The sequence below is a fragment of the Hylobates moloch genome, unplaced genomic scaffold (assembly GCF_009828535.3).
Source record: "Hylobates moloch isolate HMO894 unplaced genomic scaffold, HMol_V3 SCAFFOLD_10, whole genome shotgun sequence".
In the NCBI taxonomy this organism is placed as follows: domain Eukaryota; kingdom Metazoa; phylum Chordata; class Mammalia; order Primates; family Hylobatidae; genus Hylobates; species Hylobates moloch.
The window spans coordinates 30,225,862-30,248,673 of NW_026652285.1; positions in this window are offsets into that span (position 1 = coordinate 30,225,862).

A 22,812-nucleotide genomic window follows, 5' to 3' on the forward strand; every position below is an offset into this window, starting at 1 on the left:
CATAGTACTCTTGTGAGTCATGAGATGATTTATGCTCTTTTTAAATTTTTCATCAAAGATTAAGTATTTTGCATTTAGGCTAAAAAGTCATAATTCAAATTTTAACTGAGCTATTGAAAAACATTATTGGCAAAGAAAAGGATTAAGAAAGGATGTATAATGGTCGAGACAGCCAGCAGGGGAAAGAGGAAAGAGAAGAGTGTTGAAGAACCCATATAGATTTGGAACATGTAGACACATGAAGGAATATTACTTAACCAAGAAAGCAAAGAGGAATAGGTGTTCATTATTCTAAAAAGGAAGAAAAGAGTAAATAATCAAGATGGGTGAATGCAATATGAAAGTGAGAAGTAAGATAATGGTAAAAAAAAAAAACAAAAAAAAAACAGTGTAAGACCTACTCTTGAATATCATTAATTTGATGATGCAAATCAACTTTAATTTCTTTAATAAGAGCTCTCTGGAATTTTGTGGCAAATAAACTGTCGAACTGGCTTGTTTTATAGGGAAGCCAAAATTGAAGTAATCACATGTCCTTGAATTATCTTTTTAAGTACAGAATTTTTTATTGGGGTTCATATCATGAATGTTTCGGCTTTCTTCTTCAGAGACATGGGAACAACGCTAGTCCCACTTACAACACTTAAGAACATTCTCATGATGACTGTTGAACTGGAAAAACTGTAAGTTATTTTTTTCTGAGATTTACTTTTACTTAGTTGGTTCTTTAGGTTCGTTTTATTATTTTCTTAAGTCAGGTTCATTGAGATATAATATTCATATACTAACATTCACCCTTTTTAAGTGTACAGTTTGATGAGTTTTGACAAATGTATAGTTACATAAGCACCACCACATTCCCAATATAAAGCATTTCTGTCACCTCAAAAAAGGCCCCTCATGTCCCTTTGTAGTCAATCACCTCCTCCCACCGTCAGCCCCTGTTAGCTACTAATCTGATTTCTGTTCCTATAGTTTTGCCTTTTCCAGAATATCTTATAAATGAAATCACATAGCATGTAGCCTCTTGTGTTTGGCTTCTTTCACTTAGCATAATTTTTTTTTTGAGATGGAATCTCACTCTGTCGCCCAGGCTGCAGTGCAGCAGCATGACCTAGGCTCACTGCAACCTCCACCTCCCAGGTTCAAGTGATTCTCCTGCCTCAGCCTCCTGAGTAACTGGGATTACAGGTGCACGCCACCATGCCTGGCTAATTTTTGTATTTTTAGGAGAGACGAGGTTTCACCACGTTGGCCAGGCTGGTTTCGAACTCCTAACCTCAAGTGATCCAGCCGCCTTGGCTTCCCAAAGTGCTAGGATTACAGGTGTGAGTCAACTCACCTGGCCTCACTTATCATATTATTTTTTGAAATTATGCTGCCATCCATGTTGTTGCACCCATCACTACAGCTGGCCCTCCATATCTGCAGGTTCCTCATCCATGGATTCAACTAAACATGGATGGAGAATATTTGAAAAAAATGAAATATATAAAATAACTATAAGACAATAAAAACAGTAGAAAATTTAAAATACACTATAATTATTTACGTACCATTTACACTGTATTAGGTATTTAAAGTATACCTGAGGCTATATACAAACATTATATCACTTCTTAGAAAAGACATCAGCATCTGTGGACTTTGGTGTCTGCAGGGGGTCCTGGAGCCAATCCCCTGCAGACACCGAGGGACAACTGTTCACTCCTTTTTATTGCTCAGTTGTGTGGAAACCCCATCTCTACTAAAAATACACAAATTAGCCAGGTGTGGTGGCACACGCCTGTAATCCCAGCTACTCAGGAGGCTGAGGCACGAGAAGTGCTTGAAGCTGGGAGGTGGAGGTTGCAGAGTCTCCTCTACACTTGCTGTCCTCCCTCCACTGCCATCTGACACACTCCTCCCCAGCAGTGGCCTCTTCATAGGCAAATTTAAGGAGCACCTTTCAGTCCTTGTCTTGCTTGACTTGGCCCTGATGTGTGAAACTCTTTTTTTTTGAGATGGAGTCTCGCTCTGTCTCCCAGGCTGGAGTGCAGTGGCATGATCTCGGCTCACTGCAACCTCCACCTCCTAGGTTTTACGCCATTCTCCTGCCTCAGCCTCCCGAGTAGCTGGGACTACAGGCATGCACCACCTACCCCCGGCTAATTTTTTTTGTATTTTTAGTAGAGATAGGGTTTCATCGTGTTAGCCAGGATGGTCTCGAACTCCTGAACTTGTGATCCACCCGCCTCGGCCTCCCAAAGTGCTGGGATTACAGGCATGAGCCACCGCGCCCAGCTGAAATTCTTGATGAATCTTTCTTCTGGAAACGCACTCTTTATTTGCTTCCAGGAAATCTTTTTCTTGGTTCTCCAGACAACTTCTTAGACTCCTTGACCAATTCCTTCTTGTTGCCAACCATGGAAACAAACCAGCCCTACCTAAGCAAAGCACGTTAAAACTCCCTAGAAAGATACAGAGGAGGGGGTGCCCACTAAACCACTAAAGAGACAGGAGGTGGGGAGCTGTAGGACCAGGTTTGGGAACCTGCAAGAATCAAGACCAGAGCCCCTGAAATAGCAAGAAGCTGAAAGCACAGCAACTGTCAGAGCCAGATGGCTGTCACTGCAGTCAGCGCCTCTGATTGTTTGTTTGTTTTTGAGATGGAGTCTCACTCTGTTGCCCAGGCTGGCGTGCAGTGGCATGATCTCAGCTCACTGCAACCTCCACCTCCCGGGTTCAAGCAATTATCCTGCCTCAGCCTCCCGAGTAACTGGGACTACTACAGGAGCCTGCCACCATGCCCGACTAGTTCTTCATATTTTTAATAGAGACGGGGTTTCACCATGTTGGTCAGGGTGGTCTCGAACTCCTGACCCCAGGTGATCCACTTGCCTTGGCCTCCCAAAGTGCTGGGATTACAGGCATGAGCCACCATACCTGGCCAGTTTTTGTGTATTTTGTAGAGATTGGTTTTGCCATGTTGGCCAGGCTGGTCTTTTTTATTTTTATTTTTTATTTTTATTTTTTATTTTTTTGAGACGGAGTCTCGCTCTGTCACCCAGGCTGGAGTTCAGTGGCGCAATCTCGGCTCACTGCAAGCTCCGCCTCCCGGGTTCACGCCATTCTCCTGCCTCAGCCTCTCCGAGTAGCTGGGACTACAGGCGCCCGCCACCACGCCCGGCTAATTTTTTGTATTTTTTTTAGTAGAGACGGGGTTTCACCGTGGTCTCGATCTCCTGACCTCGTGATCCGCCCGCCTCGGCCTCCCAAAGTGCTGGGATTACAAGCGTGAGCCACCGCGTCCGGCCTGGCCAGGCTGGTCTTAAACTCCTGACCTCAAGTGATCCATCCACCTCCGCCTCCCAAAGTGCTGGGATTCCAGGCATGAACCACTGTGCCCAGCCACCTCTGATAGTTTTTCCGGCCACTTGCTCCCAAATCAAGGTTCCAGACAAAAGCTTATTACAAGTAGTCCAGCTTTGGCCAGGCTCAGTGTGATGGTTAATACTGAATGTAAACTTGATTGGATTGAAGGATACAAAGTATTGATCTTGGGTGTGTCTGTGAGGGTGTACCCAAGGGAGATTAACAGTTGAGTCAGTGGGCTGATAAAGGCAGACCCACTCTTAATCTGGGTGGGCACAAGCTAAACAGCTGCCAGCAAGGCTAGAATATAAGCAGGCAGAAAAATGTGAGAGACTGGCTTAGCCTCCCAGCCAACATCTTTCTCCCGTGCTAGATGCTTCCTACCCTCCAACATTGGACTCCAAGTTCTTCAGTTTTGGAACTCAGACTGGCTCTCCTTGCTCCTCAGCCTGCAGACGGCCTATTGTGGGAGCTTGTGATCCTGTGAGTTAATACTTAATAAACTCCTACATATATTCCATTAATTCTGTCCCTCTAGAGAACCCTGACTAATATGCTCAGGGACTCACACCTGTAATCCCAGTACTTTGGGAGGCTCAGGCAGGAGGATGGCTTGAGCCCCAGAGTCTTCTTCTCCTTCTTGTCCTTCTCTTCCCTTCCCCTTCCTCCTCTTCCTCTTCCTTCTCTTCCTCTTCTTCCTCTTCTTTTCCTCTTCCTCTTCTTCCTCTTCCTCCTGTTCCTCTCCTTCCTCTTCCTCTTCTTCCTCTTGTTTGTTTGAGAAAGGTTCTCACTCTGTTGCCAAGGCTGGATTGTAGTGGCACAATCGTGACTCACTGCTTCTCAGCCTCCTGAGAGCCCAGGAGTTTGAGGCTGCAGTGAGCTATGATCGCACCACCACACTCCTGCCTGGGTGACAGAGCAAGACCCTGTCTCAAAAAACAAACAAAAAACTCTGGTATGATAGAGGTGAATTGTGTTTTATCCTGATAATTCTGCTTACTTTAGTCCCATGTTCTCAACTGGGCCAATTTTGCTCCCCAAGTGACATTTGGCAATATCTGGGTAGAGGTCAAGGACGCTGCTTAACATCTTTTTTTTTTTTTTTTTGAGACACAGTTTTGCTCTTGTTGCCCAGGCTGGAGTGCAATGGCACGATCTCGGCTCACTGCAACTTCTGTCTCCCGGGTTCAAGTGATTCTCCTGCCTCAGCCTCCCGAGTAGCTGGTTTTTTTTTTTTTTGAGACGGAGTCTCGCTCTGTCACCCAGGTTGGGGTGCAGTGGCGTGATCTCGGCTCACTGCAAGCTCCGCCTCCCGGGTTCACGCCATTCTCCTGCCTCAGCCTCTCCGAGTAGCTGGGACCACAGGCGCCCGCCACCACGCCCGGCTAATTTTTTTTGTATTTTTAGTAGAGACGGAGTTTCACCGTGGTGTCGATCTCCTGACCTCGTGATCCGCCCGCCTCGGCCTCCCAAAGTGCTGGGATTACAAGCGTGAGCCACCGCGCCCGGCCTGGCTAATTTTGTATTTTTAGTAGAGACAGGGTTTCTCCATGTTGGTCAGGCTGGTCTCAAACTCCTGACTCAGGTGATCAGCCCGCCTCGGCCTCCCAAAGTGCTGGGATTACAGGTATGAGCCACCTCACCCGGCCTGCTTAACGTCTTAAAACACACAGGACAGTTCCCCCACGAAAAAAATGATGATCCAGCCGAAAATGTCAACAGTATCAAGGTGAAGAAATTGCCATAAAGGCTTGGTAAACAGGGATGGTAGGACGATATTATTGATAGACCACATTAAAATACTTAGGGCCATATCCATTATCCCTGTTTTTATGATTTCTTCTTTGTCCCCCTGCAGTTTCAGGGGCAAAATAAGGGAGTAAGTCAAAAGTGGTTCCCAATAGACATCTGGGAATCTTAGGGTGTAATATGGCCCTCATGGGGGCCCTTGCTGAGCTTAGGGCCTGATTCTGGAATCCTAGCATTGCCAAGAGAGGCAGGCTGGCAGGTGAGAAGACAAATAATGAGAGAACCCACATATGTTGGAATTTATTTGATGGTATCTAAGCTGGGGTGATTGTCCCCACTAGCATTACATGATTATGGATCCAGTTATTTGGAGAAATCCATTTCCTCCACAGGGAATATATATTACATTAGAACCAAAGATGGAATCCTTAGTAAATGGAATCATTTGGCAAAATTCAGTTGTCTGAAATTTTTGCATAAAATTCTCTTTTTTATTTTCATTGAGCCAAATAAATAAAGTATCAGGTATTTACTAGCGTCACCATTCGTTGATTTATTGATTTTTTTTTTTTTCAGTCAGGATCTCGCTCTGTCACCCACGTTGGAGTGCAATGGCGTAATCTCAGTTCACTGCAACCTCCACTTCCTGGGCTTAAGTGATTCTCCCACCTCAGCCTCCCAAGTAGCTGGAAATACAGGCGTGTGCCACCATGCCTGGCTAATTTTTGTATTTTTTGTAGAGATGGGATTTCATCATGTTTCCCAGGCTGGGTTGTTTTTTTTTTTTTTTCAAATGTCTTAGGGATTTGGCTTTATTATTTCCTTGATATCCACAGCAGAAGCTCAGAGGTATAACTTCAACATTAACAGGTGAAAAGTTCTACAATGACTCGTTGCACTCCATCACATTAGAATAATTGAACTATAATTTCCATACAACACAGGAAAACGACAGTATTTAGTGACAACTGAAAGATACCTGATAAATAAATATATCAACTTACTATTCATGAAAAGAATGGAGCTGGTTATTTCAGCTATAAAAGGGCAAAGCAAAAAGACCATTTTCTAGCCATTTAAAAGTTACTCAAAAAATTGATACAATGGAGTGGAAAGGAAAACAAAAAAGATCGTAAGCACCTTTAACAATGTTCTTGCATTCTACTGATACACAAACCTCTAGGGTTTCAGTTGACACAATCAAGTTCAACTTATACTGACAGAAAATATTAAAAACCTGCCTATTGAGTTTTTAATATCAAACAGGGAGGTTAGTAAATTGTTTTCTGACTCTTCTACAAAAAAAAGTCTAGAAGAGGGACAGGGAATGTAGTGTGCACCACTTATTATTATTCTAAGTAATAATTTTTACTTACGAGGTCATAAAGAGTGCAAAGGGCTTAGTGATGCATCCTATTCTTTACTTTCGGACAGTAACACCCTCAGATGGTATTTTTATTGGTTTGTTTTATATCCCCCTTTTCCATTTGCCCTTCTGCTTTGAAGTGCTTTTTCTTAAAACTTAAGTTCTTTGCCTCCATTTTCTTATAAACCCAATTTCCTCTTTAGTGCAACTCTACCATTTGAAAGGAACCTTTCTATTGTAATTTACAGGCTGTGAGTAACCGCTATGTAATTCTTTCCAAGGTTTAATAAACTGAGAGATGATTTGAACCAACAGAGGTAGGGGAGGATTAGAAGAGGGATGTAAGTGACCACAGATCTTAGAGGCGGCCAACAGAGGGCGCTGCTCTAAGGTGAAGGTCGCACCCTGCGAGGCCATCCTTTTTTGTAGGACCAGACTGGGGTGTGAGGACAGTGCCTCATCCTCACAACGACAGACCTGTGTTCTGGGTGTGGATTTGCCTCCATTGCCTGCGGGACTTCTGCTAGCACTGCTGTTCCTAGACTCAGACAATGCTAGAATGAGTCCAGGAACCGAGGAGAGGAGATGGGAGTGGCTCCTCCCACTGTGGCCCCTAATAATTCACATGAAGAATTTTTGCTTTCCTTGCCAGGGACCCGGGACTCAGTGGGTCCAGAGGTCCTAGTGCCAAAGGAAGAAATGTGTAGATCAGGAAATACTATTATGGTTTTATTCAACTGGAAGCCGAGGCTGGCCATTTATTTTATGTATGTATGTATGTATGTATGTATGTATTTATTTGTTTATTTATTTAGAGACAGAATCTCACTCTTGTTTCCCAGGCTCCTAGGCTTAAGCGATCCTCCTGCCTTAGCCTCCTGAGTAGCTGGTACTACAGGCGCATGCCACCTTGCCCAGCTAATTTTTTTTTTTTTTTTTTTGAGACGCAGTCTCATTTTGTTGCCCAGGCTAGAGTGCAGTGGCGCGGTCTTGGCTCACTGCAACCTCCGCCTCCTGGGTTGAAGCGATTCTCCTGTCTCAGCCTCCAGAGTAGCTGGGATTACAAGCATGTGCCACCACGCCTGGCAATTTTTTTTTTTTTTTTTTAGTAGAGGCGGGGTTTCACCATGTTGACCAGGCTGGTCTCAACTCCTGACCTTGTGATCTGCCTGCCTCAGCCTCCCAAAGTGCTGGGATTGCAGACATAAGCCACCATGCCTGTTTTTTTTTTTTTTTTTTTTTTTTCTAACAGAGTCTCTGTCACCCAGGCTGGAGTGCAGTGGTGCGATCTCAGCTCACTGCAACCTCTGCCTCCTGGGTTCAAGCAATTCTCCTGCCTTAGCCTCCCAAGTAGCTGGGATTATAGGCGTGTGCCACTATGCCCAGCTAATTTTTGTATTTTTAGTAGAGGTGGGGTTTCACCATGTTGGCCAGGCTGGTCTCAAACTCCTGACTTCAGGTGATCCACCCACCTTGGCCTCCCAAAGTGCTGGGATTATGGGTGTGAGTCATCAAGCCCAGCCCTGCCTAGCTAATTTTTACACTATGGGCAAGTATGTTGCCCAAGGGTGCTGTGGAACTCCTGGACTCAAGTGATCTTCCTTCCTTGGCCTCCCAATGTGCTTGGATTACAAGCATGAGCCACCTTGCCCAGCCGAAGCTGGCCATTTAGAGTTCCTCATGCTGCTGAATCAATAAGATGGAAGGCGGCTACTATTATGGGCTAAGTGTTTGCATCCTCTCCAAATTCTTTTTTTTTTTTTTTTGAGATGGAGTTTTGCTCTTGTTGCCCAGGCTAGAGTGCAGTGGTGCGATCTCTGCTCATGCAACCTCCACCTCCCAGGTTCAAGTGATTCTCCTGCCTCAGCCTCCCGAGTAGCTGGGATTACAGGCATACGCCACCACACCCAGCTAATTTTGTATTTTTAGTAGAGATGGGGTTTCTCCATGTTGGTCAGGCTGGTCTCAAACTCCCGACCTCAGGTGATCTGCTGACCTCGGCCTCCCAAAGTGCTGGGATTACAGGCATGAGCCACCGTGCCTGGCTCCCAAATTGTGCTGGAGTACAGTGGCATGATCTTGGGCCACTGCAAGCTCTGCTTCTTGGGTTCACACCATTCTCCTGCCTCAGCCTCCCGAGTAGCTGGGACTATAGGCGCCCGCCAACACGCCCGGCTAATTTTTTGTATTTTTTTTTTAGTAGAGACGGGGTTTCACCGTGTTAGCCAGGATGGTCTCGATCTCCTGACCTTGTGATCCGCCCACCTCGGCCTCCCAAAGTGCTGGGATTACAGGCTTGAGCCACCGCGCCTGGCCAGTCTCTTTAGTTTGTAAACATAGGTTTAAGTGACATCTTTATGTACAAAAAGGAATGGGCTTCATTAGATAAAATTAAGCCAGAATAACCTGCACACCTGAGCCTGTAATAAGAAAGAATTGGGAACAGTAGCAACATCTTTCTTTTAAGAAACCAAGGTCTGGGAAAGGTTTTGCATAGCAGGGAAACATTAAAAGGAAGGAAACTTTTAAAAGCAATAATTAGATAAATTCCAGAAGTTGATAGGACAAAGCTAATATGAGTTAGAATAAAATCTAGTAAAATTTTTGCAAAGCTGCATAATCCAGCTATAGCAGATTTTATAGAAGCTATTACCACAATGCAGTAATACAATGTGTAAGAACATTGAAAGGAAGAACATGCAAAATACATCTTCCTCATTTTCTTGCTACTGCTTACACTGCTTTTCCTTACATGGAAGAAACAAACCAACCAACCAACAAGCAAAAAACAAACCCAATCAACAAATAACACAGAGGATGAGATCATCTAAAAAAAATGTCCTTCGTAAAATATAAGTAGCTGTCTGTAATTGGTAATTTGCCCGGTATCACAGAATGTACAGATGAAGGCAATGTGTATCTTGTCGCGTTACCTTTTTCGTTAGTATGATCAATTGATGCAACAGGATTAGCACCCCTGAAGATTTTTCTCTGACGTGATGACAATTGACTGGGAATGATAAAACGAGGGGCCACTGCTGTCCTGGGAGAATTCCAGGTACAATTAGATTCTTTTGCCTTTCGTGACCTTGCAGCCCTCCCTCCCTACAGAGGCTTACAGATAATCATTAGCACGCATTCGAAGACACCTCTGTCTGTGGGAGAAAAACTATCTCCATTTATTTTGTTTCACATACATCCATAGTTGAATTTTAATACAAAAAGAAAAATTAGAATCTGACAAATGTTTACAAAGAAGATACCTTCAAATAGATTTTACTCATTTTAACCTGGTGTGGAGTAATTGACAAATTGTACTGTTATATTCAAGGCAACAGAGTCTGTAGTCCAGGACCACTTAGCCCAACCTTTATGCAAGCTTGATTTTAATCTGCCATGAACAATAAACTCATTGTTGATTCATAGTTGTGTGTGTGCGTGCACATGTGTACATAGCAGCTCCTTTCATAGAAAGAAAAGACATCTAGAGGTTGTCTTGTACTTTCACGTACAGGAATCATAAGATACGGATGGATTATATGTAACCGTGGCTGGATTTATAAGAAAAAATAATTAGTTGACAAATGAGGGCAGCAATAAAAAAGCATGTTTTTTGCAACAATAAATAAATACAGTCAAAAGTTTTCTTTGAGACCCTAAACCAGCTTCTTCACTGAAGAGCAGAAGTGGCATTTCCATGGAGTTATACTTGACCTCACAGTATCATTTTTTCTTGCTTTCTTTTCTTTTCTTTTTTTAATAAACAAAGTTTTCTCGCTTCTGCCACAATAATAAAACCATTTGATCTTGACAAGATAATGGTGTCGTTGACTTTTCTTTTTTCATTTTCTTTTCTTCCTTTTTTTGTTTTTGAGATGGAGTTTTGCTCTTGTCACCCAGGCTGGAGTGCAATGGCTCAATCTCGGCTCAATACAACCTCTGCCTCCCGGGTTCAAGCGATTCTCCTGCCTCAGCCTCCCAAGTAGCTGGGATTACAGGCATGGGCCACCATGCACAGCTAATTTTGTATTTTTAGTAGAGACGGGGTTTCTCCATATTGGTCATGCTGGTCTCGAACTCCCGACCTCAGATGATCCACCCGCCTCAGCCTCCCAAAGTGCTGAGATTACAGGCGTGAGCCATTGCACCTGGCAACTTTGCTTTTTTCTTGCCCATTGGATAAAATTGGCCAATAATATAATTGGACTGTTATGATCAGTAAAAACAAAGTTTAGGTCAAGTCTTGTCAGGATAGCCTGAGTAAAAACATCTGGCTCCTTAACTGAAAATAGTTCAGGCAACAAGATTCCTTTTTTTTTTTGAGACGGAGTCTCGCTCTGTCGCCCAGGCTGGAGTGCAGTGGCGCAGTCTCGGCTCACTGCAAGCTCTGCCTCCTGGGTATTCTTTCTGTGTTTTATGTTAGGTTAACATGCTGAACTTTAGGAAGCTGTAGACTGCAGTTTGTCGTTGTGAGACCTACAGAATATAGAAAAAAGGGAACAATTGAGCACTTTTCATTTTTGAAAACGATGCTTTATGCGGATGCCAAAGTGAATCAGTCTGGGAGAAGCAGCCATGTTCTTTCATTCACCCTTGGCAAGCGAATAGAAAAGAACAGTTAAGAAATTTTTAACCTATAATATTAAAACTTTTCACTGTACACTAAGCATAATAGCTCACTGGAAAAAGCCAATATTTAAAATATATATGTATATATATTTGTCTAATAAATATTACAACATTTTCAGGCAACTGAACAAATACAGATATTTACAGAAGCATTACCATTGTGGTGAAAGGTGTGTGTGTGTGTGTGTATGTGTGTGTTTATTTACACAGATGAGGGGACTATAAAGGGAAAAGTTGTGCTAAAACAAAAGAAAAAGCAATTTTAAAATCACATTTTTCTATTAAAGTCCAGAAAGTCTCCCAGTTTCACACAGTTTTATTCACAACTTTTTATTTTTTGAGACGAAGTCTCGCTTTTGTCCCCAGGCTGTAGTGCAAAGGCGCGATCTTGGCTCACTGCAACCTCTGCCTCCCAGATTCAAGCGTTTCTCCTGCCTCAGCCTCCCGAGTAGCTGGGACTACAGGTGCCTGCCACCACGCCCGGCTAATTTTTGCACTTTTTGTAGAGACGAGGTTTCACCATGTTGGCCAGGCTGGTCGCAAACTCCTGACCTCAGGTGATCCGCCTGCCTCGGCCTCCCAAAGTGCTGGGATTATAGGCGTGAGCCACCGAGCCTGGCCTCACAACTTTTGTTAGTAAACCAAATTACTGTACAGTTACCAGGACTAAGTCAAAGGACTTTATATTGCAATAGCAGATAAATACAGTATTCCAATAGTTTACAATTTTTAAATACATTGTTCCACGTGGCTGCTAGAATAAATTGTTTACCACTACACATCTTTAACATTAAAAAATTATATTAGCTAACCTGACTTTTTGGGGGGCAATTTTGAATTAGGTAATCATGAGGTACAATAAAACAGTGACCCCAACATCCAGTTCTGATTCCAGGTAAAAATTCAGACTAAAGATATCACAATCTGTAAGAAAAGAAAGAATATGGATGGTATAAATGATGAATTATAACAAAGTGCAGTAATGAAAACAATGTGCAAACAATGCTGGAGATCCTAAATTAAAATGGGAAAATATGGCAAAGGAAATTCTGGAAATCCATAATAAAATCAAGTTTCAATAACTGGCTAGTGATATTTCATTCGCCTTAAATCGGAGAGCAATAGAAATTCCCTAAAAATGCAACAGCAAGTTGTCTTTACACAATTCTTTGCATTGTAATTTTTTCTTTTTCTTTTCTTTTTTTTTTTTTTTTTTTTTGATTTCTTTGTTTTGAGACAGGGTCTCACTCTGTAGCCCAGTCTGGAGTGCAGTGGTGCAATCATGGCTCACTGCAGCCTCAACCTCCAGGGCTCAGGTGATCCTCCTACCTCAGCCTCCTGGGTAGCTGGGACTACAGGCACGTGCCACCATGCTCGGCTAATTTTTTGTAATTTTTGTAGAGATGGGGTTTCCCCATGTTGCCCAGGCTGGTCTCAAACTCCTGGGCTCCTGCCTGCCTTGGCTTCTCAAAGTGTTGAGATCACAGGCGTGAGCCACTGCACACAGCCTAATTTGTTTATTTAAGCAGAATTGAGCAAACGTCTCCATTCAGCTCCCATGTGCATTATTGAAAATTATGTCAACTTGAGTATATTAAAAAGCTACATAAAATAACCAGGTGGCAAGAAGACATCCTAAGTGGACCCTTCACTGTGCAGGCCCAGCCTAGGTCTCCTTTGCTCCTTTACCAAATTCCCTTTGTCTTGCCACAGGCCCCAGGACCTCCAGGCAATTTCCTCTCCTTCATCATCAGTTGCCAGCAGTCATCCTCTGGGCTCTGCCGGCAAGCTGGCAGCAGGGTAGGATTCACACCCCTTGGCTTCTACCTCAGTTACCACCAAAGGCCTTTCCAATTTAAAAAAGCAATTTTAGAAATTTAACCAGAGGAATAACCACCATGTACAAATCAAAAAGCATAGAGGGGCTTATAATGAGAAGTTGTGCTCCTCTGTCCTACCTTAACTCCATCTGAAATCCAGGCTCCCTATGATCAATCCCCTTGACTTTTCAGTTCTCTGGGTAGATTTCTTTTCTTTTCTTTCTTTCTTTTTTTTTTTTTTTTTTTTGAGACAGAGTCTTGCAGGTTGGTGTGTAGTGGTGGGATCTCAGCTCACTGCAACCTCCTCCTCCCGGATTCAAATGATTTTCCTGCCTCAGCCTCCCAAGTAGCTGGGATTACAGGTACCCGCCCTTACACCCAGCTAATTTTTGTATTTTTAGTAGAGACAAGGTTTTACTATATTGGCCAGGTTGGTCTCAAACTCCTGATCTAACCGCCCACCTCAGCCTCCCAAAAGTGCTAGGATTACAGACATGAGCCACCATGCTCAGTCTGGGTAGATTTTTTTCTTTTGAGATGGAGTTTCGCTCTTGTCGCCCAGGGTGGAGTGTAGTGGTGAGATTGCCACTCACTGCAACCTCCACCTCCCAGGTTCAAGTGATTCTTCTGCCTCAGCAGATGGGGTTTTGCCATGTTGGCCAGGCTGCTCTCAAACTCCTGACCTCAGGTGATCCACCTACCTCTGCCTCCCAAAGTGCTGGGATTACAGGCATAAGCCATCATGCCTGGCCCAGTTTTACAGATGTTGTAGTTTCTTGTTTTTGGTCTATATCCTGCCGCCTACTTTTCTTGCTTCCTTGCCTACATATATATATTCATTTATTTTTTAATTCCTTTGCTGAGAATAAAAATTGGATACTTTAGCTGGGCTTTTCCTTCAGTTTTTTTGGTTTTGTTTTTGTTTTTTTTGAGACAGAGTCTCGCTCTGTCGCCCAGGCTAGAGTGCAGTGGCGCAATCTTGGCTCACTGGAGTGCAGTGGCGTGATCTTGGCTCACTGCAAGCTCTGTCTCCCGGGTTCACGCCATTCTCCTGCCTCAGCCTCCTGAGTAGCTGGGACTACAGGTGTCTGCCACCACACCCGGCTAATTTTTTGTAATTTTTAGTAGAGATGGGGTTTCACCATGTTAGCCAGGATGGTCTCGATCTCCTGACCTCGTGATCCGCCCGCCTCAGCCTCCCAAAGTGCTGGGATTACAGGCGTGAGCCACCACGCCCGGCCTCAGTTTTTTTTTTTTTTTTTAAGAGGCAAGGTCTTGCTGTGTCACCCAGGCTGGGGTGGAGTGGCTCGATCATAGTTCACTGCAGCCTCAAACTCCCATACTCAAGTGATTCTCCTGCCTCAGCCTCCCAAGTAGCTCGGACTATAGGCACTCATCACCAAGCCTGGTTAATTTTTTTTTTTTTGTAGTAGAGACAAGGTCTCATATTGTGGCCTAGGCTGGTCTTGAACTCCTGGCTTCAAGCGATTCTCCCCACTCGGCTTCCCAAAGTACTGGGATTATAGGCATAAGTCACCTTGCCTGGACTTTCACTTTTATTTTAGGTAAACTGCCTTTAAAGTACCCTCTTAGTAACCATCTTCCTTGCTACAGAAGAGAGAAAGCACCCCATGGCTTTTCCTCAAAGGAAGATCACTGGGGGGCTGGGCGCGGTGGCTCATGCCTGTAATCCCAGCATTTTGGGAGGCTGAGGCGGGCGGATCACCTGAGGTCAGGAGTTTGAGACCATCCTGGCCAACATGGTGAAACCTCGTCTCTACTAAAAATACAAAAATTAGTCGGGTGTGGTGGCACGTGCCTGTAGTCCCAACTACGCGGAAGGCTGAGGCAGGAGAATTGCTTGAACCTGGGAGGCAGAGGTTGTATTGAGGTGAGATCACACCACTGCACTCCAGCCTGGCAACAGGGTGAGACTCCATCTCAAAAAACAAAACAAAACAAAACAAAACAAAAAAAAACCGAGTATGCACAATTCAACTGTAATAGATACTACCAATTTACCTTCCAAAGTGACCATACCAATTTATACCCCCACCAGCCTTGCTAAAAGTATTCTAAGATATTAATTTTATGGATAATAAAATATCCACTGAGACTTCTGAAAAAACTTCAAATTCAACTCATGTGTACCCACAGGTTCCTTAATAACACCATAATAATCTGGTGCATCATTAGGGTCTACTGGTTCAAGGAAAGGCCGGGCCATCTTATGGGCCTATAATGAAAAAGTAGGCATTCTTATTATCAGTGAACACACTAATTCCATTTAAGTTTCCCAGTTGAGTCACTACATCAATGAACCCAAAAGTCAGTTTTAAATGTGGTAAATGAAATACTTTATATTAGGTGATTTCTGCTTTAGCAATAAGTTACCTAAGATGAGCTTCCTCTGCAATAATGGTACTCAAAGGCTGGTCAGAAGACCTTGGTGTGGGGGGTGGAACACAAGCTTAGAAGTCACAAAATCAGTATTCTGGGCTCTACATGATGAGCTGTCACTGAGTGATGCTGGCATTGCAATTGCTTCTGTAAACAGGTGGGATGGGTTCAAAGTGTAGAATCATTACCACAGCTGGTTAATGATGAGGTGGCAGAGATGTGATGTTAAATAACATTCAACCACACATTGAGACTATGATTCCCTTTTTAGTTTCTTCAATTCTTGTGATTATGATAAAAATAGGAGAAAGTTTCGATCCAATGCACTATATCCTTTTTTCCCCCCACTGTTTTGAGACAGGGTCTCGCTCTGTCATCCAGGCTGTAGTGGAGTGGCATGATCATAGCTCACTGTAGCCTCCTGTGCTCAAGTGATCCTCTCACCTCAGCCTCCCAAGTAGCTAGATAAACAAGTACGTGCCAACATGCCCAGCTAATTTTTTGTTTTTATTTTTTGTAGAGATGGGGTCTCACTTTGTTGCCCAGATTGGTCTCTAGCTAATTGACTCAAGTGATCCTCCTGCCTTGGCCTCCCAAAGTGCTGGGATTATAGGTGTGAGCAACCACACTGGCCTTCTACGTCTTCAATACATCTGTATCACTTGCTAATCCTGCAAACCATACCTATCCTGTTTTTCTTTTCTTTTCTTTCTTTTTTTTTTTTTTTGAGACGGAGTCTCGCACTGTCACCCGAGCTGGAGTGCCATGGCTCGATCTTGGCTTACTGCAACCTCTGCTTCCTGTGTTCAAACGATTCTCCTGCCTCAGCCTCCCTAGTAGCTGGGATTACAGGCTCACGCCACCACACCCGACTAGTTTTTTGTATTTTTAGTAGAGACGGGGTTTCACCATGTTGGCCAGTCTGGTCTCAAACTCCTGACCTCATGATTTGCCCACCTCAGCCTCCCAAAGGGCTGGGATTACAGGTGTGAGCCCCCACACCCAGCCCCCTTTCTTTCATAAGGAAAATAATAACTATAATCTAATCATACTGTTTCTCAATCTATGGGAGTGAAAGAAAGTTTCTTTAAAAATAAAATGTATAAAGAAGTAAGTCATGTTAGATTATCTGAGTGTTAGATAAGCTGAGGTGGTGTGGGGATATGGTAAAGCTCATGACACTGGTATGTGAAGGACTGAAGTTTGTCAAGCACTTCACTAGACTAGCTGAGAGTCTGTAAATAATCACTCTAAGATTGGAAACTTGAAATCCTAACATTGGAAACTTGAAATCTTAGAAATGCTTCCAAAATTATTCTGGCTGATTTCATTTTCAAATGCTGCACACAGAGGGGCTCTCATCTGTAAAGAACGGAGCACCCTCTTCAACCCCTCATAATCCTTCTCTGTTAGTGGTGTGAGCACTGTCATGGCATCCTCTGTTGACTGGCACTGTGGACAGACATACTCATCAATGAGCTCTGCCTCACTCTGCAAGATGCCAATGCAGCACCCATGGTACCAATTCTGACACCGATCACGGCCAATAAAACATCTGCAAGATCCGAAATGGAAATGTGTGTTCAAAACAGATGGAATGATGTTACTTATAATACAGCATGCACCTGAAAATTTGCTAAACCCTGGGATATAAAATAGTTTTAGTATTATGGTTTTAATACTTTCAAGATTGACATTCCAGTACATTAATTTAGTATTTTTGATGTTAAGAACAAGCAGTAAAAAAATTTATAAGAACACTGTAATTTTGGAGAATCAATTTAAAGATAAATATGAAACATTCAATTGATTTTAAAGCTGAAAACAAAGTCACAAATCTTTCAACTAGTACTGTACCATATGGGAGTTCAAAATCCTATAAGGTAATAACAGAGTCTCAGAGCTTATACCCAAATTAGTGTTTTTCTAACCTATAATAAAGCACTATTTCTTTTTTTTTTTTTTTTTTTTTTGAGACGGAGTCTCGCTCTGTCGCCCAGGCTGGAGTGCAGTGGCGCCATCTCGGCTCACTGCAAGCTCCGCCTCCCGGGTTCACGCCATTCTCCTGCCTCAGCCTCTCCGAGTAGCTGGGACTACAGGCGCCCGCCACCACGCCCGGCTAATTTTTTGTATTTTTACTAGAGACGGTGTTTCACCGTGGTCTCGATCTCCTGACCTCGTGATCCGCCCGCCTCGGCCTCCCAAAGTGCTGGGATTACAAGCGTGAGCCACCGCGCCCGGCCAATAAAGCACTATTTCAAACACTGATAAAGTCCAAACAAGTCGAGCTATTTTAATCTCACTAATTTCTATGTTACATATTGAAGAATCAAATTTACCATTAAACCACATGTTCCTCAATGTGTCTCAAACATTCAGTATGAAGCAAGATAAATTTTGAAGGGTAGGTAAAAAGGGAAAAAGAGGAAAAAAAATGAAAAGGAATTTGTAATGTAAGTGTATAACAAATGTAGAAAAAATCTGCTTTTTATTTTAAAATGAATAAGTAAACAGTCAGAGCAATTTGGCTTCCTAAATTATTAAATATGATGCTCTTATTAGAACTCACTGTGACTGCAGGTGTTCTGCAGATACAGTACAGTTCCTCACTGCTGTCCTCTTGTGCCTGTTTACAATCATTACAGATGTACACATCCATTTTCTTTTTTTTTTTTTTTTTTTTTCTTGAGACAGAGTCTCGCTCTGTCGCCCAGGCTGGAGTGCAGTGGCGCGATCTCAGCTCACTGCAAACTCCGCCTCCCGGGTTCACGCCATTCTCCTGCCTCAGCCTCTCCGAGTAGCTGGGACTGCAGGCGCCCGCCACCACGCCCGGCTAATTTTTTGTATTTTTACTAGAGACGGGGTTTCACCGTGGTCTCGATCTCCTGACCTCGTGATCCACCCGCCTCGGCCTCCCAAAGTGCTGGGATTACAAGCGTGAGCCACCGCACCCGGCCACATCCATTTTCTTAGCCTCCTTTTCTGCGATGCCAACATATTCTCCATGATACCAGTTAGTACAAAGATCACAGCCAATATAGAACTTAAAAGTATTCACAATGAAAATGACAATGTAATTGTCATTTTGAGCTGCATGGTACTTAAATCTGTCTTCCCTGCCTTGCTTCATTTTTTTACAGGATAACTTCCTGCTATGAGTCAGCTAAACATTCCTGAATCCAACCATTCTACCCCCGGCAAACTCCAGTATCTGATGCTCTATCACATGTGGAAACAAAGTCACTCACATCGGTTTCAACAAGTACACTGCTTAGTGAAATATGAGTCTTTAAAAACATACTGGAATTTGAAAAAATAAACCACACACTGATGGTAATGTCTTCCTCTGAATGAATGTGTGTAAAACAGGCACAAAAACCAAAGCCAAAGAATCAAAGACTTATATCTGTCAAACCTATTCCACAGAAGCCATTTCAGTATCAGGGCTATTTCTTAGGTAGGTCTGAAAATGTATCTCACAATTTAAATTTGAAAACAAAGCAAAGCACAAACACCAAGTAGAAGTTACACTACAAGGACCATGCAGGTCAGCCAGGTGTAGAAGACAAATGGTCAAAATATGCTATGAAGAAAAAAACTAAGAAAGGTACATAGAGCAATTCAATCTCTACCAGGTTTTCTGAATAAACATTGGAATTTAATTGAATTAAAAATAACTTCTCATAATGGAATATGGCATGGGCCAGTTTTTCAGTTAATATAATGTTTGTGACAATGTGGGCAGTGGCCTGGCTAATTAACAGGCAGAGAACATGGAAGGAGCTGCTTCAGTTCAACATCTGGGACATGGTGTGGGGAACAATGCAAGGATAGTTATCCAGAACCTGTCTACACGGCTTGGCAGGGTCTACACTGCTTGGCAAGGTGGAGCTGTATAAGTGTGTGATTGTGGAGTGCAGAGTGGCCTCTGTAATAAAAGATCTAATGACAAAAGGAAAAGTAAATGTAACAAACGCTTATACAGTGTGTCTACAAGTGTTGATAGGCACAGTGTAGGAACATCATGTCAAAGTCATAGTGAGAATTACCATGAATCACAGGGAACCAGGCTGGCCTTGCTGATACCATTGGCACTCCTAGCTCTACCAAGGCATTTCTTGGTAGATTCACCTAGAGGAATGGAAGTCGTCCTCAAGCTTCAAATTGACCTGCTTCATGAATGTGAAGGAATAATATATGCTTATGTAGTTTATCCTGTTACCACTAACTTTTTTCTTTTTTCTTTTGTCTCGCTGTATAACCCAGGCTGCAGGGCAGGGGCAGGATCACGGCCCCCTGCATCCTGGACCTCCCAGGCTCACATGATCCTCCCACCTCAGCCTCCCGAGTAGCTGGGACTACAGGAGTGCACCACCAAACCCGGCTTTTTTTTTTTTTTTTTGACGGAGGCTTGCTCTGTCTCCCAGGCTGGAGTACAGTGGCATGATCTCAGTTCACTGCAACCTCTATCTCCTGGCTTCAAGCAATTCTCTTGCCTCAGCTTCCCAAGTAGCTGGGATTACAGGTGTGTGCCACCGCATTTGGCTAATTTTTGCATTTTTGGTTTTGCCATGTTGGCCAGGCTGGTCTCAAACTCCTGACTTTAGGCGATCCACCTGCCTTGGCCTCCCAAAGTCCTGAGATTACAGGCATGAGCCACAGCACCCAGCCTCTTTTCATATTTTTTTAAAAAAAGTTTTAATGAGCAGTGAGGATGACCAGAGGTCACTTTTGTCACCATCTTGGTTTTGGTCGGCTTCTTTACTGCATCTTGTTTTTTCTCTCTTTTTTTTTGGGGGGGGGGGGACTGGGTCTCACTCTGACACCCAGGTTAGAGTGCAGTGGCACAATCTCGGCTCAGTGTACCCTGCACCTCCCAGGCTCAAGTGATCCTCCACCTCAGCCTCCCAAGTACCTAGGACCACAGGCACGTGCCACCAAGCTCAGCTAATTTTTTGTATTTTTGTTAGAGACAGGGTTTCACCATGTTGGCCAGGCTGGCCTTGAACGCCTGACCTCAGGTGACCCATCTTGGCCTCCCAAAGTGCTGGGATTACAAGCGTGAGTCTCTGTGTCTGGCCAACATACTATTTTCTCAATATGCATTTTGCCATACTTTTTAAGCATATCTCTTCTGCTATCCTGTAGTACAACTTACTCTTGGAAATGATCAAAGCAAACTATATTACCCTAGGGACAAACCCATTGTGATTGGCATCCACAAACAAACTTGGTGTAAAGAAATCATATCTATGACCAAGAGGATTTCTTTCTTATTTGGAGATAAGAGTCTTACTTTGTCACCCTGCCTGGACTGCAGTGACATAAACACGGCTTGCTGTAGCCTTGACCTGCCAGGCTCAAGTGATCTTCCTGCCTTAACTCCTTCAAGTAGCTACAGGTGCTCACCACCATGCCCAGCTAATATTTTTGGAGAGATGGAGTCTTGCTGTGTTGCCCAGGTAACTTACCTCCTGAGCTCAAGTGATCTGCTTGCCTTTGCCTCCCAAAGTGCTGGGATGACAGTTATGAGCCACTTGTACCCGGCCATAAGAATATTTCTTAAAATCTGACTTAAAATTTTCACCATGTTGGCTAGGCTGGTCTCAAACTCCTGACCTCAGGTGGTCTGCCCACCTTGGCCTCCCAAAGTGTTTGGATTACAAGTGTGAGCCACTGTGCCCAGCCAAAATCTGACACATTTATAAATTTCTACAATAATTTTAAATACCAAAAATATTCCCAAAACATTTCATCATGATTATTTTTCTTCCTAAATCTTATAGTCTCTCAGAAAAATAACTTAGCCCACGTTTCCTTTAAAGAGTTTTTAATTTTTTTAATGAAGGGATGAATTAATTTTATTTTTCCTTCTTTAAAAAAATTCGTCCAGCACAGTGGCTCACACCTGTAATCCCAGCACTTTGGGAGGCCGAGGCTGGAAGATCACTTGCGTCCAGGAGCTCAAGACCAGCCTGGCCACATGGTGAGACCCCATCTCTACTAAAAATACAAAAATTAGCCAGGTGTGGTGGCGCATGCCTGTAGTGCCAACTACTTGGAAGGCTGAGGTTGGAGGCTCCCTTAAGTCTGAGAGGTGAAGACTTCAGTGAGCTGTGATGGCACCACTGTGCTCCAACATAGATGACAAAGTGAGACCCTGTCTTAAAACAAAACAAAACAAAACAAAACTTTTTTTTGGAGATAGGACCTCACTTGATCGTCCTAGCTAGAGTACAGTGGTGCTATCATGGCTCACTGCAGGGTCGACCTCCTGGGCTCAAGCTTCCCCTGGCCTCAGCCTCGCCAAGTAGCTGAGACTACAGGTGTGCATCACAACACCCAGCAAATTCCTTTTTGTAGAAACAGGATTTTGCCATGTTGCCCAGGCTGGTCTCAAAATCCTGGCCTCAAGTGATCCACCCGCCTCAGCCTTTTAGAAGGCTGGGATTACAGGCTGTGAGCCACAACTCTCCTGGCCTATAAATGATAATTTAAGTGAATCTCTGAAGCTACAGTTTTTTGTTTCAAGATGGAGTCTCGCTCTGTCGTGCAGTGGCATGATCTCAGCTCACTGCAACCTCTGCCTTCCGGGTTCAAGTGATTCTCCTCCCTCAGCCTCCCAAGTAGCTGGGATTACAGGTGCCTGCCACCACACCTGGCTAATTTTTGCATTTTTAGTACAGATGGGGTTTCGCCCTGTTAGCCAGGCTGGTCTCGAACTCCTGACCTCAAGTGATCCTTTCACCTCAGCCTCCCAAAGTGCTGGGATTATAGGCATGAGCCATCACGCCCAGCCTCTGAAGCTATAGTTTTATAGATTCTAAAGCAGAGACTTCATATAGATGTCTGTGAAAAGCCAAAAACAAACAAAAACCCCACAGGAAAACCTGATTCCCTCCACCAAAATTTCAAGGATTTGCCTAAAGATAAAGTCCATCTGTACCTGAAAGAAAGTTTGCTGTGCCTCTTTTTTTGCAGGGTCACCCAGCCCTATGCACCAATTATACTAGTAACAATCATTACATGAGTACCTCAGGAAGCTTTTAAATATATCACAAATATTTTACCAAATAAACCTGAATTGCCCTGGTTTAATGAATCTGTTTCTCTGTCTATAGACAATCTAGTCTTATAAAGTCAAAAGAGAAGCAATGTGACAAATTATTCAACAGCCCTTCTCTATTTATAGAGAGAGACTGAACTTCTTCCTTGGTTAGAAAGAAAACCTTGAGCCGGGCGCGGTGGCTCACGCTTGTAATCCCAGCACTTTGGGAGGCCGAGGCGGGCGGATCACGAGGTCAGGAGATTGAGACCACGGTGAAACCCCGTCTCTACTAAAAAAATACAAAAAATTAGCCGGGCGCGGTGGCGGGCGCCTGTAGTCCCAGCTACTCGGAGAGGCTGAGGCAGGAGAATGGCGTGAACCCGAGAGGCGGAGCTTGCAGTGAGCCGAGATTGTGCCACTGCACTCCAGCCTGGGTGACAGAGCGA